A 13,812-nucleotide genomic window follows, 5' to 3' on the forward strand; every position below is an offset into this window, starting at 1 on the left:
GCATGACCTGAATCTCCTCATTTTCTTTTCCCATTCTGATCAATACTTTTATATTTGTTAGACAGGAAATGAATGAAGAACAAATATGAAGGAATTCTACAAGTCCACAAATACCGCAGAGAAAGTGAACCGGGAACAATCTTTCACTCTTCAGTATAAGACAAGCTACAGACCACTCAAGGGCAAACAAACAAATGGAAACATGTTTTTATGACCCAACACCCGCACTTCATAGTGAACCTCATTGCCATAGAACTTTGTGGAAGATGAATATTGACATTCATTCTAAAAAAAGGTAGGATAACTTAATAATATGTCTACTGGTGTCTATTCAAAAGAATGGTGTGACTGCCACCTCTCTCTGCTTGCCAGAAATAGTTAGGCCAGAGGAGGAGCCAAACCACACTTGTCTTGCTCCTCATATTTTTCCCCTGAGCACCCACTACTCACCACATCCAAGGACAAGATACCAGGCTTTTAGAGTTTTGAGAGGTGTGTGTGCACAAGTTGCTACTTTTCTTTTTATAAAATAGGCATTAAGGCAAATGTTAAAAATTGAAATGTCAGAATTGATTTTCATAGCTCAGAATAACTAGTTTGCAAGAATTGGAAACTAATTCAATAAAAATTTAGAAAACATTTTTGCTGGCAGGAAATCACCTGTCCAAGAACTATTTTAGGGAGACAATCCTCATGTCTAACAACTTTTATATTAAAAACAAATGTTCTGTGGTATTGAAAGCGTTTCATTACACAGCCTATACACTTTATCTAGAGCTAATTTCTAACAGATTCCCACTTGCTCTGAAACATAGGTTTCTAGGCACTCATTTGCTTAGCCCAAGAGGAATTTCGTAAGTGAATTAAAATCAGTTCAACTAGAATTCATTTTTCCATCACTTAACACCCCAGCAAACTGATACAGACAAACTGTGATGAAGTTTAATGCAGACTGTTTACAATGTGTTGCACCTCTTTCCACATGTATGTATAATGTATCAATATCTCTTTTTTTAAGGAAAAAAGCTGTAGTTTTAAGATCCAAAGTTTATAAACTATTTAATTCTTCAATAAGGTCCGCAACAAGAAAAAAATCTAAGGACTGGCATAATGTGGCATTCAGTACTCATCTCTGGTATTTCTAAAAACAAACAGGCTACTTCAGTAGCCAAGTGCATATTATTTCCAAAAATATGTACGCATAGTCTAGTATTAATAACTATAAAATGCTGAAAAACAAATTATGGCTGCCCTGCTGCAGTTTTGCTATGATTTGAAAGGCCAGTACAGAGCTCCAGAAGTTTCTTGTGAAATTGAATACCACAATATGCCTCCTGCATTTCTTCAGCACTGAGGGCTCTGGCCAGGCATACTGAAAGGAAAACAAACCTAGCCTAAGCTTGCTTCACACAAAAGTAGTAGTTGACAGACAGAGCTGCACAAGCACAAAATACAGATTTTCAGAAGTTATTTTAACACCTTGAAATGCATCCCTCACAGGATCCAGTATATTTTTTTTACACAAGGAAATAACTTACTATCTATTGCTACCTCAAAAATGAGAGCCACCGGGCTTAAACAGCTCCTGAGGTCAAAACAAATTGTTTCTAGAATAACCTCAGAAACTATGATTTACTCCCATGTAGAAAGCATTTTGTGTTACTGCCCCAATTATTAACAGAAATGTTTCTATCAATAATCATCTGGTAATATTTTATGCCTGCACTTCTGTTGTTCAAATAGTACATGTGCTTTGCAATTTCACAAACAAAAAATTAAAATATGTAGGCCCTTTTTTCTTAAAGGATGTCTGACCTATCATGAGAAATCTGTATTGCAGAGTGTATCTGGAAATGCTCAGTACCCAGCCATTCCCATTAAAGCTGATGTTTTCAGAAGATATTTGAAAATCAAGGCAGATGAGTCAAGTACATTAACACAGATCAAGGAGCATGGCTTCAACCCCTAGTGGGAGGTTATCTCTGCAGTCAAAAAAATGAAAACAATTTTTAATTTGTTTATTTTTTTTTCCACAGCTAAACTTAGATTCTGTCTGAAACTTGCAGCAAATTACTTCACGGTTTGTCTTGTAGTCCATACATACACAGCTGGAAGTCATTCATTCAGACTATAGTTAACATTCAATTGATGCTAAAAGGGGTCTAAAACAAAAAGTTTGGCTCTAGATGTGGATTCAATATTTTAAAGAGACACCTTGGACTGGATTTATGCAGACGCGCAATCCTGGTAGCACATCTACATCATGAAATGGGGTGTAGCACAGCAACCCCTAAACTAGCAGAGATCCAAGACATAAGTTCATGAAGAAGGGGAGAGCACAGGAGGTAGAGCAAAGAAGAACAGAGGAATGTCTTGAGCAGGCTTTGTTATTAAAGGGAATAGATATTTTAGAGACATTATAAGATCAGTAGAAGATTTTGCATTGGCCACAGAGGACCTTCAAAGTGAGTGTGTCTGGACAGCCTTGAAGTCAAGCCCTCAGCACTTCTCAACATTCAAGTCTGCAGTTAATTTCTGTATCAATGTATCTAAAAAATAAAAATGATATGGCAAAGACTCCACCATCTCCATGTCAATTTTAATGAAATGAAGATTGGCACAATTATCACATAAAACCATAAACAGAGAGAAATTATGTATAAACAGGACAACTAAAGGTTGATTGAAAATGTTAAAGATCAGGAGTGGTAATATGTAATTAGTCATGATTGAATCACTTAAGACTAATTGTTGGTGCACAGAATCACAGAGGAATGGGCTGTACTTTTGTAGTTTGTTTGTATTTATCTCACTAAATAGTTCCCTGAATTTCAGTTTTGACTCAGAGGTTTTACCATAAGTTACTGTTTCTGCATAACACAGTTCGTTTCAAGCACAGTGTTTGGTCCAAAACCTCAAAATAACTTCTACCCTTTCAGGTATATGAAACTGAGAGTTCAGATTAAAATGTACCTTCTGGAATCTTTGAAATTTATCTGGTATCTAATTATATATAAATGACCGTTAATTAGCAAAAAAAAAAAAAAAACAAAACCCAACAGTTATAGATAAGCTTTTAGCATCTGCAATGTTACGGAACTTCTCTTAGTAAAACTTCAATATGTGGTGGTTTTCTTTAGTTAAAGATGCTTCATTTTCTAATCTTCATGTGTTACTACATTAGCTGAGCAAATTGGGAAAAAAAAAAAAAAGTAAAATGGTGGAGCTCTCTAGGATTTTTTTTGTTTGTTTTCATAAATATAGCTTTAATATTCGTTATATCTCTATTTCCTAAGCACAATTTCAGTTTCTGACAAAATTTGGGAAACATTTGAAGTCAATGAAAAAGAAGAGCAACATTTGAAAGAGAGAAGAGAAATGGGAATTAAGGCAATGATTTTACATATCAAGTCATTACCTGGAGTATTGCAATTTTTGTAATTTCCAGTGTAAAACTTTCTGTCTGTAAAAACCAGGTTGCTTAGGTATCACAACTGATAATTCCAATAACTACAGCAAAAAAATTACTTTGTATTTTTAGTCCCAAGTGATATAAATAATAAAAAAAAATAATATAAAGAAAGAATGAAAGCTTTAATGGGGGGTCGGGGGGGAGGGAGGGCGTGTGGGAAGAAATGTACACATGCAGTAGAAATCAATAGAGCATTACAGGATTTTGGACAATCAGGTAATATTTTCTTATGAGCATAAAAGATATTTTCCTGAACAAATGGTTCTTCTATCTAAAATTTTGCATAATATTTTATTTTAAAGCTTTCAGTATAAGTTGATTAAGGGATATTTATCTTACAATATTATTGTATGTGCTCTCCTTTTTAAATTTTACAAAAACGATCCAAAACAAAAAAAAGTTACACAACATACCTCCAACATACATTAATCATCATTAGCATACATACCATATACAGAGGAATAGCTACATTCTCTGTCTGAATTGCTGAGAGAATATGGAACCATTTACACATCTGTAAAGTCACAAGTTATTCCCTCTGTAGATCATGGAAGGAAGTGGCCAATTCATCTAACCAGACTGGATAAACATATTAATTGATTTTTTCTGGTACTCCTATAAACACTGAAATACTATTTCAGCAACCATTAAGACAGAAAAGGGAAATTCCTGCTTTTTAATTGCATTCATAGTAAGATAATTGCCGAATTTTGTTTATATTCTAAAAACAGTCTTAGAAACCCAAAGGAATAAATTATACGTTCCTCAAAAAAACATTACCTTAGATTCTGCAGAACAGTCATTGTCTATGGGAGAAATCCACATCGCCCTCAGCAAGGAGGATTGGTTTCCACCACTGGTCTCATGAAGCTCCAGTTGGACCCACTGAACTTCCTCACCTGAAGAAGGGACTTCCAGCTCTGAAGTTTAATACAGGATATTTAACAGCTGAAGAGTTTCTAGCATTTCATCTCAAATATTACCTTACAGAACTTCCTTTTTATGAAATTGTCTGTTGACGCCTTTTCTTTTCAGGGCATGTTCTTTCCTCTCCTCTTTTTTTTTATTCAGAGCAACTGTGAGGAAGAAATGTTTAAAATCAACTAAGAACAGCACCACAAATGCCTGTTTTCCTTTCAGATAGAAGGAATGTAACAATTTTAGTTGTGTTTTTCTGCTTAAACTACATATATGGTTCAAATTCAAAGTGTGGATCTATGCTATATTCAAAGGAATGCAGGAGTAGCCAGTTTCATGATGTGCTTCCTCGCACACCCACCCTCCAGCTTGTACAGATGCTTTTTCACAGCTGACAAGCAGTCTGCATGTGGGGGCTCCTCATGATCTGGGTGGACTTTCAGGAGCAGACCTGAGGCTTCACTAACTGCAATAAAAACAAATCTGGTCCCAAGAAGTGCCTCTGAAAGGTCAGGTAGGTCTTGTGTACTGGTGCCTTGAAGAAAAGTGGTTTGAAGAATTGTGCCAAACAGAGAGAGGGACTCTTTAATGACAAGATTAGTTCTTCTAGCTACTCTCAGAAAACATCTCCTCAAGGAGTTTTTGTCCTCTTCATTTTTATCCTCTTCACACACCCTCTTCCAGCATACTGTTCAACCTGGTATCTTCCTCTTTATCAAAAGCTCCTTTTTTCAACTACACAAATTTGAGCAGTTCTCAGTGCTGGTCTACACCCATAGCTACTTCTTCTAAATGATTCTGTCTATAGTTACATCCATAATTTAGTAAGAAAGCTAACCACATTTCATAGTAAAGTTGCATGTTTAAGAGACTGTATGATGTTAGCCCAGAGGCCTACAGTAAAAAATAATGCTGTCTACTCATGTCCCCATTTTCTGTCATTTTTGTTAATGCTATTTTAAAAGCATATACATAAGCACACTTACAGATCCATATTCCAGGTTGCTGGATGGTGACAAGAATGTACTTTTTTTGTCGCCTGACTTCCCCAGAGTCTTTGAAACAGGCAGCTGTTCAGTGGATCTTGGGACTGGAGTTTGTTGTTCACTGCTGTTCACTGTTTATACAAATGTCTTTCCAACATATTGTCCACCCTTGCTTTTTATCTGCTTCAGACTGCAAGGATTCTGCTATGACTATAAAAAACAAAAAGAGAGATAAGGTCAGTGTTTTTCTTCAGTACGCATGGCATCTGAGAAAATGAATTGAAGCACTGCACATTATTAGATGTGCAGGTAATGATGTATTCCCCCTGCCAAACTCTTCACAGATAATAAAAATTACATGCTTGTTGCAGACACACTAATTATGTGCAGTTATGGACAAAAAAAATTGAATCCCTTCCTGAGGTGTAGATTAGTTTGTACTGAATGCTGCCTTTGGCAAGGTGCCTGTGAATTTTATTTTAATTTTCTTAGCAGAAAATTAGAAATATATTTGAAAACTATTAAATTTGAAATACAGCCAGTGAAGCTGATGAATTAAATTGATAGTGGAGTTTCTCCATCATCTATTCCTGACTGAAAGGAAGGAAATTATTTCTTTGGCTCGCATAACATGAGTTCAGTGTTTCATATAACAAGAGTATCTAGAGATGACAGACAAGACCAGGACTGTGCCAGCTGCTGTAGAAACATATGTAACTACAGTTTCTTTTCAATAGCTCAATAAAAGCAACTTTGCATATACTGTTTCCTTTACTATTAATAGAAAAGGAACATCGGGGGCTGAGGGGGGAGGAGGAGCGGGTGCGGGGAAGCCATGGCTAGAATAGGATAAGCCTCTGTCAAGCTGAAATTTCTAAATAAACCCTAAGAAATGTAGGCACATGGTCACAGGCTGTGTGAGCCAACTCCTGCCTGCCCTCAGCATTGCAGAGGATGTTATATCACCGATTCCTCTAGGCAGCCTGCTGCCTGCAAAAGTCCGAGCTCCCAGGCTTCCACTCCGTTGCCACAGATTTATTCAGCTGACAAAAGATATGTGTTTCTAATTAGTTTGGCCTAGATTTGGGATGTGGCATGGCACTGACAAAAAATCAGTTATAATCTTCAGAAGAATTTTTTTCAAGCTGTAAAAAAGTTCAGAAAATGGATCAAACCACTAGGAACTCCCCTACTTTTTAAAAAGAGCTCTGCTGTACATCTCAAAACCGCACAGCTTAATTAGAAGAAAAAATGCCATGGACCTTTAGTTCAAGGGAATGTCCTCTGTGAGTATAACTATTAGTAGCTATAGCTACAACAACCTGAAAACAAAAGCAGAAGCACCATTAGAGATGAAAAAATAACCTTAATTATCATCTATCCTGTGCTGGAAAATTTGTACTTCACATGAAAAAGGGGAAAAACTCTCAGCCACACAAATTCATCAGGGAATGTTTCCAGCCTTTTCTTTGTGTCAATGCAGTAGTTTGGAGCCCTGGTCCATGACCAGGGCTTGTGTCCTCAGCCCTGCACAGCAGGCAAACATGAAGTCAGCCCCTGCCTGGGTAGTCTGCATCATTCCCAAACTTTGTCACTTCTGTACAACAACTCCTTCTCCATGACAGAGCACCGATCACTACCTCTCTTCTGTCAAAAGATGATTCAAGACCCAGCACATGAAATCCACACAAAGGGCACTAGACGTCCATCTAGGTAAGGAGGGGCAGCGGATGGAGCAGGACAGAAGAGGTGACAACACCAAAGTCTCAGCTTCATCTGGAGATGTATAAGTTACTGAAGACCTAACAGGTAACTCTGAGGCCCAGTGGGACACCATGCAGCCTTAGCAGCTTGTGTTCAGAAGCAAAATAGACACTGAGCTAAGACACCTTCTCCATCTACATCCAGCTAGTAGCCAGCCGAGACTACCTAAGCTGCACTAGGCTTGAGTCATGGGGATTTTTGTCTCTGAATTTGAGTCCCCCACAACTTCCCATTCTGCAGTGAGAGGTGCAGAGAAAGCTCAGAACCATCTGCACTGCCAACGTCAGCTCATCCTCAGTTTAATGAACTCCCCTCTAAAAAGTAAAGATCAACTGTAGGAAACCAGGTCTAGCTACAGCAATATGAAGCAAGATTTTTTCATTCCTTCTGTTTTCAGTAGAGCTACTACCAGCACCAACGCTCTGCTGGAGCAGTCAGCAGAGAGAACAACATTCGTTCTTGTGTTCACCCACTCAGTTTAAAGAAAAAGTAACATCTGTTGCTCCTTTCTCTGTCTTGTGCATTTATGCAGGTTCATTATTTTATTCTTGCAGTAACTGCAACTTCCTTCCCTCCATAAAAAACATTGCTGGTCACGCCTGTAAGGCAGAGCAGTCATTCTGGGCAGAAAGATTTCATCTGCAACTCCCATTATCATACTCAGACAAAACAACAACAAAACTCTTAAAGATGTATTAATTTTTGATTGTACTTATTCTATAAACTGTTCATCATTTAGCACATGTCATTTAGATTACAAGAAAAAATAATGAGAAAGCATTACATAGCCAATAAAGAAAAATATACTTTAAGCTGCATTACTGTAAACCACTTTCATCTACTGGAACAAAGTTAAAGGAACCATCAGTCCACAACCCAATCAACTTCCAAACACAAATTAAACTTAGATACAACAAAGTTTTCCTGGAGGAGAGCACAATCACCATTTTCTAAGATGCTTTTCCTCCCTCCTTTTTTTCTTTACAGGAGTCAAGTATAAGGGGAAGGTTCCATTACATGGAAGGAACAATGGCATGATTATAGTGAAAGCACTTTCAAAATACACAAGGGAAAACATGTTAAAAAATAAAAACAAAGACCAACTTCATCTTTATTCCTTACCTCAGCTGGCTTGACACTATGTTCAAAATCTATAGCCAGAACCCTTTTTGTTAATTGACTACCTCTGCAAACCTCCCCTGAGCCAAATACAAGTACTACAAAAGTATTAATATAGCCAACACAATAAAAGTCAATATTCAAATATATTTTAAGAAGGCTGGTTTGGATAAACATTTTTCATGTCTGTCTGTTGGTACAAAAGAGAAAATTGTCCAAGACTATCCAGGCAGAGAAATTTTATACAGTAGAGATTTATAAGTAGTTATATTGAGCAGTATTTTTTTCTATCTAATCATTCGGTCCAGTTTTTCTTTTTAGGCATCTCAGTTGCCCAGCTTCACCTTCAATTTAATAACCTATCTATATAGCACTTTTTTTTTGTCAGATATCCTTCCCTCCCAGCCTTCTCTGTTTACTTATAACACAAGATAACCACCCTTATCAGAAAGGTACTAATGAGAACAAATATTAACTTAAATCTCTTTAAAACTGGAAGAGAATAAATCAAAAGAGATTTGCAGTATGACCCTGCAAACTAAGGTTTCAGAGATGAATGGGGAGCAAAAAACTGATAATAAATGAGATGCATTTAAAAACCTCTTAAGAGACCGTTAGAGCTAAGTAAGCCAGGGGATACAGTTTTGTTTCCACACAATTCTGAGGCAAGAGGAGAAAGTGCACACAAAAGAGCTGTAGCAAGTTCCCATGATTTGCCATGTATTTATGGACTACTAAGAAAGTAGATGATAAAAGGGATTCATTCCTGATTTACATATTCTACTAATAAAGTGGCAAGGTCTTATGGAACAAACACAACAGCTGCAAATTATGTAATTACGTATCTGTATGCAAATTTGCAGACATCTCATAAATGTTGGAATACTATTTGCAATGCTAATTAAGTGCCTTTTATTGCCTCTGCATAATTCCTACATGCAATCCTGTGCCAGATGTCATTGTAGCTTGCAAAACCTTTATTGTCAGGTTAGCTGAGGTAGCACACATTAACACTGCTCATAAAAATCCTATTTTTAATTAAATTACCTGCAGTGTCTCAATAATTTCTCGTTGTCTTCCTGTCCAAATCAGTTGGCTGATTCCTTTCTTCAAATTGCACAACTGAATCACAACACCAAAAGCGTGGAATTCCTTCTGCCCCACCTGAGCAATATTAAATATATTAAAAAGAAAAAAAAAGGAAAGGAAGACAAAAAAAAGTAAAATCTCCAGAAGCCACTACCAGTTCTTCAAAGAAGTTTAACAGGGAGCAGTACAGTGTGAAGAGAAAGACAAACAAGGGATATTGATTTTGACAAATTTAGAATTGTCTCAAAGCAGAAAGAAGATATATGGAGATTGCAATCAACTAGTGGTATCAGTGAATCTCTCCTTTAGATTTTAACTATTATATTTAGTGTCTAAGTTATAAACCAGGACCTTATTTCCTCCTTAAGCCATTCTCATGAAAGGCCCAGTTTGAACAATGCCTTCTACATACATTTCTTGATCTTAGGCCAAATGACTGAGCAGGGAGGCCAAAGGAAAACCAATGGTGAGAAGGAACAAACAAGAAAATTAACTCTTTCTTCATCTGAAAAAGCAACTGTTAATTTGTTATTTATAGTAGGACAGGATCCAATGAAGTATAAATAGAGCAACAAAACAAGTACTTCACTTCTAACAATGTCTCATCAAAACAAGCTTAGGAAAATTTTTATGATGCCCTTGATTTAGACCACTGTCCTACAACCCTTAAAGCCAGGAAGCAACAGCAGACCCTTCCCAGGCAGTTATGGGAGTGCAATCATTTTAATGTCTCAGCTGGTCAGTCTTTTCTGAGTGAACAAATTTGTCTTCTGCAGCAGCAGGATAGTCTGTCACGTCTTTTCCCACACTAAGTTTTTCAAGACACTCATCAAAGACTTCAGCACTGAGTGAGTAATAATGTACTTTACAGAAATAATTTTACCCACAGTTCAGTGAGGACCATGAAATCAGACTTTTCCACAAAATAAATAAATATTATTATTGGCTTGTCACAAAACTGAATCTTAAAAAATACCTAGCTATAAGAAGTTTACTCCACCATTTGCTTATGGAAGCAGTTTTTACAAAGTATATGAAATTATACTTGGCACAAACTATTCATAATAACCTATCTGGCTCACCTCAGAATAAATCTGTGACTGTGGCTCAAGCTCTAGCCTTTTTTTCCATCTTCCACTTCACTGTATTTTCCATCAAAATGATCACTTCTGAGATTTAAGACTATCAGTGTCAAATCAGAAAGGCTGCTGGAGTCAAATTGAACTGTAAATTATAACATCATCCAATTGTACTTCACTTGGAGGGTGGCTGGAGGCCTGTTCAATCCAAGTTAGAAAAGTGCAGTCAATAGAAACACTTTTTTGAATGAGCTGGTAGAGAAAAGAATCTGCAATAAACTGCCAGATAAAAAGTTGCAATAAATTAGGGCTGGCCAAAATAATCTAGCAAGTTATCCATTCAGAACGTTAAAGAAATCTGCCTTGCTTTCATCTGACTGAGCACTGATTTCACAGACAAGCCTTATCTGACAATTCTTCTTCATTGCCAGCTGGTCTTGGTATCCAAACTTGAAAACAGAAGGAGCGCTCTAGAATTTATACCATATGTGTGTCAGTTGTCCACAGGATTGGTCCTTTAGTAGAACTGAAGTCTATCCATGTGTTCATTAACTAAGGAAAGGCTTCCTTCCAGTCATCTATCTTTTGGTCTTGCCAGCAACGTCACAGAGATTTTTGTATATGCACTGATTCAAGTGAGGCCACAAACCAAATTAAGGTAAATCAACAATAATCCTTACACAGTAACTTTGTTTCCAATAAAAGCAGCTACTGCTGGCCAGGAACTTTTGCAGTGAGTCTAAATGACTTGGGCACACATTCCTGTGCGAATAACTGTATTGGGGAGGTTTCTTGTTGATCCCATAAAATAAAACAAAACAAAACACTTCGAAACATTTGTTAAAATTAAAAAGGAGATATTGGGTTATATTACCCATTCTGCTTTTTTAAATTTTTTTTTAATTTTTTAAAATAAATTTAGATTACTTCAAAAGAAGCTGAATTCTGAAACCAAATTAGATATGACTCATTTTGACAAAATTGAGCTGAAATACATAGGTTTTCCCTATTCTTTTATTGGCCAAAAAATTAACTGTTCAAGAGGTTGAAGTCAATCCAGGTAGTTTTCACAAAGAAAAGCTTGTTTCCTGAAAAAAAAACACTTCGATTCCCATAATTCCTATTACAAGTTAGTGGGGTTTGAGAAGTTCATTTCTTTTATCACCTCTGAAAATGTCATCTGAAGTTGTCATAAGTGTGTTAAAGGATAACAAATATCACCAAAGGAATTCTGAGTAGTAGGGAATTTCAGAGTAGTAAGAACTAAAGAACAAATTAATTTTGGCTACTGTTCAGCTGCTTCCCAGCAAGCTGGCTCCAGGAGCTCTTCTCTCCTTTGAGATCATGGTGTTCTATTTATTTCTTTTTAGCAAGAAAAATTCCCATTCAGTGGTGTTGCGAAAAGTATATCCAAGAAAATTTATGAATTATTAATAGGTAAGCTTCACACAATCAGATGACAAATCTAAGGGTTATTCGAATTGTTAGGATTAGCACAAGAAAGATGATAATACTTTGAGACTAGTCTTTCCTGCAGCAAGATTTTGCACTTTTACTAAAAAGAGAAAAATGCATTTTTTTAATACTTCAAGAAAGACTTGTATGTGCACTAGTATGGCCATGCATAACAGTTTAGAAGCATCACTCCAGAAAGTAGGGAACTAGAATGGGAACTGAGGAGATACGGAAACCTGATATCCATGTCTACCATAAGACATGAACTGATCTAACTTTTGGGTTTTTTCTATAAATGTAAAAAATAAAAATAAAATACAGGAATAAAGGAAACACAAGTATGGATGAGGTTTGAGAGCAGCTGAGAGGGTGATTTCTGAGTATAAGACTCCAGGAAGAAAGGTCCTGTTGTAACATGGTGATTTATTTATTTCCTGGAGGAAATTCTAAGGGGAAGCAGCAAAGATCTGCTGGATTAGCACAGAATATCTTCATTTTAATGTGGATTTCTGTAGTACAATACTCAGAAATTCAGATAGCCTTGCCCCAAAGCCTTACACAATAAAAACACCTGAACACTCAGCAATAAGCTAGACATGGTGTCATTATTTGTGATTAAATACTGCACACAGTATGGAGGCTGAGGATACATTTTTAATTTTCTAGCGAAGCCCACAAAATTGTGAATTGAAAAAGGTAAGTTGAAGAGGAATTGGGATGTGAACCAAGCTTTTTGAAATGTATCAAATAGAGGTACCACTTGGCCATTTTTATCTCCTGCAAAAAGTAGATAAGATTAGGAACACAGATGTCTTAATATGGAAGTCACATAAGGCCAATGAGAGCCCTGGGACTTTTTTAACTTTTAAGACATGAAAAAGAAGCCACAGTATATGACTAAAAGTGAAAGATACTCCCCAGCTGTTTTTTAAAAGCTTCCAAAAATAAACCTCAGACTCAGGCAGTGTTAATAGGGTCAGAATTTCCATGCCAAGCAGTGATACCAAGGGCACTGAAGAACAGAGATGTAGTTCTAATGTACTAATAATGACTTGTCCTCTTAGATTTTTATAAAACGTCAGGCATCCAGTTCCTCTGCCTTTGTGCCCACATACTCACAGGAGTCCTCTGCTGCAAGCAGGACAACCAGCATAGCAGAACCATGAGTAACAGTAGCACAAATGGACAATATGAGAATATATTATTTGCCAGACATCTAGCTTCTCCTCATACATATTTTCAATTGCACAGGACTTGAAGCTGTGGAACTGACAGCCTTGTGCTGCAAGGCCTTGGGAAAGAGCATGCTTACAAAGTTTAGGAAAAATCTGATATATCCTTCCAATTTTATTGTAAGGAAGTTATTTGCACTGTTTCATAAATTTGGTACACGGCTCGGTCTTTCTGTAAGTCTGACAGGCATCATGGCTTCATACTTCATGTCTCCTTTTTTTATTCCGTATTCTGGTATAGCAAGTCTTAAAGTCTGTCAGTAGTTTCCTGAATATCTCATGGTAATTTTAAGCTGCTTTTGTTCAAATAAAAGAACTAAGATGAAAGACATATACAAAAATCATTTATCTTCAAGCTGAAAATACTATTCAAATAATTCCTTAACTATTCTTTCATTTCATTCGTTCTGTAAAGTAATTTTCTTCCATTTGTTTCTTAAGTGTGCAATATGGGAATAGGCTTTCCATCTATGCTTCTAATGGTTTCCAAGGAGATTTGACCTGTCATTATTACAGCTGAAGGTCAGATAGATTTGGTCTCAAAGCCTTTTGGCTCATTAACTTGTTATTATGTTGAAGTCAAATCCATTATGGGATACAGGTAGAGACGCTTCTTCTGTTGTGCCTTTCAGCCTTCTCTTTGCCTGTTTCACTCTTGAGAGGAGAAGTCACTTTTGAACCATCTCTCTGCGTCAATA

General features: G+C 36.7%; 2 long non-coding RNA genes across 2 annotated transcripts in view; both read right to left on the reverse strand.

Annotated features, from left to right (window-relative positions):
* Nucleotides 1–4,243: 4,243 nt before the first annotated feature.
* Nucleotides 4,244–9,416, reverse strand: LOC116963220. The gene is made up of 3 exons (XR_004408037.2): nt 9,307–9,416; nt 5,377–5,586; nt 4,244–4,548 (listed from the first exon to the last, which is right to left on the reverse strand). It is a non-coding gene; the product is annotated as an uncharacterized LOC116963220 (long non-coding RNA).
* Nucleotides 9,417–13,714: 4,298 nt separating this feature from the next.
* LOC116963184 overlaps nt 13,715–13,812 on the reverse strand; it is a 163,542-nt gene continuing 163,444 nt past the window's right edge. The window contains exon 3 of the long non-coding RNA XR_004408007.2: nt 13,715–13,801. This is a non-coding gene — a long non-coding RNA (uncharacterized LOC116963184). The remainder of the gene's footprint in view (nt 13,802–13,812) is intronic.

Source organism: Tyto alba, unplaced genomic scaffold (assembly GCF_018691265.1).
Source record: "Tyto alba isolate M040663 unplaced genomic scaffold, T.alba_DEE_v4.0 Super-Scaffold_6, whole genome shotgun sequence".
NCBI lineage: Eukaryota > Metazoa > Chordata > Aves > Strigiformes > Tytonidae > Tyto > Tyto alba.